Genomic DNA, 6,157 nt, shown 5'->3' on the forward strand with positions numbered 1-6,157 from the left:
TAGTACATTGTTAGTACTTACCATATACACATGACTAATAATTCATATTTATTATTAAATAAACAGAAAGAGCAAAATGAAACAAGAAAGGAAAGAAGATAAAGACACTATAAAAAGAAAGGAAAACATGACCAGGTAAATATAAATCAGGTAATTAGCTTCTCCTTTGTAACCTAATTAAATTAAGCAATTGTGAGAGAAAAGTATAAACCTCTGATTTTATCACCATAAATTAGTATCTGATATTTATTTACGTAGATCTTATTAAAAAGTCAAAGATCAAATGATAATAAATTATCAGAGAGAAACAAAGAATGCAAAAATGAGAATTACTTATTTGATCATTTATTTTTGTTCGTATAAAAAATTCTAAAATTTACTCATCTTATTATCTGTTATGAATTTAATTCTTTATGATTTATTTTTTATTTTTTAGAGTTCAGAATTTAAAATTTGTTATTTTATTCAAATTGTGTTTTGTTTTTAATTTAAATATTTCGATTGTTAAGTTTTAGGATTTAATATTTATGTTTCGGAATTTAGAGTTTGTTATTTTTTGTTTAAAGAGTAAAGTATTGTTTTAGTCGCTAACATTTGTGTTAAGTCTTAATTTTGTCTTTATGATTGAAACATTCTATTTTTTTTATCCCAATGGTTTTATTTCATCTTCTTTTAAACCTCTGGTCAAAATAAAAATTCTTCCTTTCAAAAATATCATTTCTTTCATTGTGATTTTTTTCTAAAAAATGATAAAAATCATAATTATTCATAGTAGCTGTTATAGTGATATAAGAGCAAAAATGACAGAACTATAACAAAAAGCTAAGAGAGAGCTAAAAATAGAGGTGAAAAGAGTATTTTTAGAAGAAAAAATTTTAATTTTGACCAGAAAATTAAAATAAGAGAAAATAAAATATTTGGGGATAAAATAGAACGTTACGTTAAAAAGTAAAACAGTATTTTACGCTTGTTTGGATTATATTTTGTTTTAAATTTAAATACATTTAGTTTTAGAGAGTTTGATTTTGCATTTTAAATGTAAGAGAGAAAAAATATTAGACACTAATTTTAAAAATATGTTTCTTACATTTACTTAAATGGATTTTAAATTTTGTTGGTTGAATAAAGATTGAATTTCATTACTTACATAATTGTAATGTTTTCGTCTTGCAAAAAAATTTCACTTTCTCTTATGTTCTTGTCAAAATAAAAAATAAAAAAATAACTAATCAAATATACTTTTTTTTAGAGTGGATTCTCTCAAATTTTTTTCTTAATTGTTAGGAAAATGTCCTTTACTTTTTATCATTTAATATTTTTTGTCAAATGTTTTTTTCCTGATTCCATTTAAAAAGTATAAGATGATAATTTACACTTTATTAAACAATTAAAAAAATTAAGAGAATCTTTTTTTTGTCTATATAAGAAGAAGCTTGAAGATATAGAAATGTTAATATATTTTCTAAAAGAATATTTCTCACTTAAATTTTGTATTGTAAAATTTTTAATATTTGATTTTATCACCATATTTTAGTATTTAATATTTGTGTACGTAGTTCTTATTAGAAAGTCAAAGATCAAAAGATAACAAATTATCTGAGAGAAACAAATAATGCAAAAAATGAGAAATACTTATTTGATAATTTAGTATGTTTTAGTTATACAAATACTTATGTGATAATTTATTTTTGTTCTTATGAAAAATTTTAAATTTACTCATCTTATTATCTTTTATGAATTTAATTCTTTATGATTTAATGTTTAGTGTTTAGAGTTTAACTAGAATTTGAAATTTATGATTTTATTCAAATTGTGTTTTGTTTTTAATTTAAATATTTCGATTGTTAAGTTTTAGGAATTAATATTTATATTTTGGAATTTAGAGTTTGTTATTTTTGTTTATAGAGTAAAGTATTGTTTTAGTCACTAACATTTGTGTTAAGTCTTAATTTTGTCTTTATGTTTGAAACGTTCTATTTTTTTATCTCAACAGTTTTATTTCGAATTCTTTTAATCCGTTGGTCAAAATTAAAATTTTTCCTTTCAAAAAGATCATTTCTTTTATTATGATTTTCTTCTAAATAACAATAAAAATCATAATTATTCATAGTTGCTGTTATAGTTATCTAAGAACAAAAATGACAGAACTATAAGAAAAAAAGAGAGCAAAAAATAGAGGTGAAAAGGGTAATCTTAGAAGAAAAGAATTTTAATATTGACCAGAATATTAAAATAAGACGAAATAAAATATTGGAAAATAAAAATAGAACGTTATATTAAAAAGTAAAATAGTATTTTACTCTTGTTTGAATTATATTTTTTTAATTTAAATATATTTATTTTTAGAGAGTTTGGTTTTGTATTTTAAATGTAAGAGAGAAAAAATATGAGACACTAATTTTTAAAGATATGTTTCTTACATTTATTTAGATGAATTTTAAAGATATGTTTCTTACATTTATTTAGATGAATTTTAAATTTTATTGGTTGAATAAAGATTGCATTTTATTACTTACCTAATTGTATTATTTTTTTCTTGCAAAAAAATTTTACTTTCTCTTATATTTTTGTCAAAATAAAAAATAAAAAATAACTAATCAAATATATTTTTCTTTTAGAGTGGATTCTCTCAAATTTTTTCCTTAATTGTTTAGTAAAATGTCATTTAATTTTTATCATTTAATATTTTTTCTCATATATTTTTTTATTCCATTTAAAATGTATAAAATGATAATTTACACTTTATGAAACAATTAAAAAAAAGTTTGAGAGAATCTATTTTTTTCCTCTATATAAGAGGAAGATTGAAGATATAGAAATGTTAATATATTTTCTAAAAGAATATTTTCACTTAAATTTTGTATTGTAGAACTTTTAACCTATGGTTTTATCACCATATTTTAGTATCTGATATTTGTGTACGCAGTTTGTACTAGAAAGTCAAAGATCAAATGATAATAAATTATCTGAGAGAAACAAATAATGCAAAAAATGGAAAATACTAATTTGATAATTTAGTATATTTTAGTTATTCAAATACTTATTTGATAATTTATTTTTGTTTGTATGAAAAATTATAAAATTTACTCATTTTATTATCTTTTATGAATTTAATTTTTTATGATTTAGTGTTTACAATTTAGAATTTAAGATTTGTTATTTTATTCAAATTGTGTTTTGTTTTCAATTTGAATATTTCGATTGTTAAGTTTTAGGATTTAATATTTATATTTTAAAATTTAGAGTTTGTTATTTTTGTTGAAAGAGTAAAGTATTGTTTTAGCCACTAATATTTGTGTTAAGTCTTAATTTTGTCTTTATGTTTGAAATGTTCTATTTTTTATCTCAACAGTTTTATTTCATCTTCTTTTAATCGTCTGGTCAAAATTAAAATTTTTTCTTTCAAAAATATCATTTCTTTCGTTATGATTTTCTTCTAAATAACAACAAAAATAATAATTGTTCATAGTAGCTGTTATAGTGATCTAAGAAAAAAAATAACAGAACAATAAAAAAAAAAGAGAGTTAAAAATAATGGTGAAAATGGTATTCTTGAAAGAAAAATATTTTAATTTTTATCAGAAGATTAAAATAAGACGAAATAAAATGTTTGGGGATAAAAATAGAACGTTGTATTAGAAAGTAAAATAATATTTTACACTTGTTTTAAATTTAAACACATTTTTTTAGAGAGTTTGGTTTTGTATTTTAAATGTAAGATGTAACAGTCTACCACATAGAACCTTACGCTCGAGTCGTAAAGCAGAGGTGGCGTGGTATTACAACCTCTAAAAATAAAATATATACATAATATAGTTGAAAAAATTTTATATCTAGGAGTCTTTGAAGGAAAGTTTAAAACAAAAGTCGTTACGCTCCCATGGACGATAAACTTAAATCGGATAGGGTAAGAGTAAAACGGCAAGGATATATATACATACTAGAAGATTTTCAAGGATATAGATAACAAAGTTCTTGACTCGGCTCACGAAGTTTAAACCGGCCAGAGCATATATATACATATATACAAATAAACCCGAAAGTAAGCCAAAATAGTAAACTAACAACATGTTTTTTCGAGCCAACCTCTAAAAAGGACAAATATAAAATATAAGGTGGAGAATCTAAATACATATATAAATATAAGTAAAAATACAACCCTGAACCCCAAGAGTTCTTCGCTTCATCAGAGTCTCCAGAATACAAAGTGGTGCTTCTCAACCTGTATCTGAAAAAACAACAATATTGTATGGGATGAGAATCGGGGGTTCTCAGTATGGTTAAGGTGCCCACATATATAATAAATAAGGTCCCGGAAAAGTCAGAGGCAATCCTAGAACGCCGACACTCAAATTATAAAACCTAAAAGAATAAACTGAACTATAAATTTGGTAAAACTCTCTAAGGTACCCAAATAACGATATATCTCTAACTCTGTAGTTTACTTCTTGTCTCATTTAACTCTAACCCTTACCACTGACCCAACCAGTCATGGCCTATGGCCCAAATCAATCCAGTTCAGCCTCTGACCCAATTAAACTCAACTCGACCTCTGGCCCATTTTAAATCAAATAAGCATTATCACCTGTCCATCACCAAAGTACTCAAAATAAAAAGACAATCACAAACACAAACAAATGTAAGGCAAAGACATTTAAAGAACAGTTACAGTAAGTATCACAGTTATCAGTTAAACAGAATGTATCACAGTTATCAGTTAAACAGAATTTATCAGATAGACAAACCAAAATAATTATGCACACCCAGACAAAGCAAACAAATGCAACATGATACATGTTTGGCTTACTGGTGATAAACCCCATTTTTAGGGTTTATCTTGCATTAAATTTAGAGTATTTTGATGACCTTTTCTCGCATTTGGCCTATGAATTAGCATGGTTTTGTAATCTCTCCCGTATTTGTGCTTAAGTGTAAAAACATGCTTTTTAAGCCTTTAATTTGATAATTTTAATTCATCCTTGATTCCATAAGATGCCTTGATGTGTTTGCTAGTAATCTCAGGTTGAAATAGGCTAGGCATGGATCAAAGGAGCAAGGAAGGAAGCATGCAAGTGGAGAGAAGCACAAAAAAGCCAAAGAATTGATCTCGGCCATGCACGCGCACGCGCACAAGGCGCTCGCGCGCACATTGTGGAATAAGCCAGGGATGCGCACGCATACCGTGCGCGCACGCGTCATAGTCCGTAAATGATTCTGTTATTGCAACATGTGCCTGGCGATTTTGGAATGTTTCAGCAACCAACTTTGGCGCCAAATTGCATATAAGAACCAAGGATTGAAGGGGATTGAGATACATTCACATCCAGAGACTCATTTTACAAGTTTTTTTAGATATTTTTAGTTAGTTACATTTGTAGAGAGAGACTCCAACCTCTCTCTAGGATTCATCTTTATTTTCTCCATTCTCAACCATTCCTTGGTGAGATATATTACAACACTCAATTTACTTTGTTCATGTTGTAGATCCTCTTCTCTAATCTCAATTAGTGTTTGTAATTGTTCAATTCTTATAGATCTTAGGTTTAACTTTGTTGTTTTAGATTCTATTAATTCATTGAGGATCTCATTTTCATTGTTGTTCATTGTTGATTGTTGTTAATCTCTTGTGTTGAATCACTTTGATTCTAAACCTCTTCTCAATTTTACTATGTCTTTCATTCTTGCTCTCCAAATATTTGAGAAAATGCCAACTTTAGATATGGAGTAGCATTCCCTCACTTGGCCTAGTGGTTGAGTCATTGGAGACACTTGAATAATGGATGTCAATTGTTGATTGAGAATTGAGAATTGCTAATTGACTTAGAGTGCACTAAAGCTAGACTTCCCTAGGGTAAGACTAGGACTTGTGACTTGAGTTAATTACTTTTACTTGACTTTCCTCTATGATTAGGGGTTAACTAAGTGAAGCAACACTCCTTTGTTATCACAATTGAAGGAAGCTATAGTGATGGAACTTCCAATGTTCAACCTTGGCCAAGGCTTTCAATATTGATTGATTGTTGTTTTCTTTTATTAGCACTTTTATGCCACACTCTTCAAGCCCCAAAAGACCACTTAACCAATAGCATGCATCCTTGTAGCATTCCTAGGTAAGAACGACTCGGGAGATTAATACTCTCGGTTATAGATTGTAGAA

Source organism: Arachis stenosperma, chromosome 7 (assembly GCF_014773155.1).
Source record: "Arachis stenosperma cultivar V10309 chromosome 7, arast.V10309.gnm1.PFL2, whole genome shotgun sequence".
NCBI classification, from domain to species: Eukaryota; Viridiplantae; Streptophyta; class Magnoliopsida; order Fabales; family Fabaceae; genus Arachis; species Arachis stenosperma.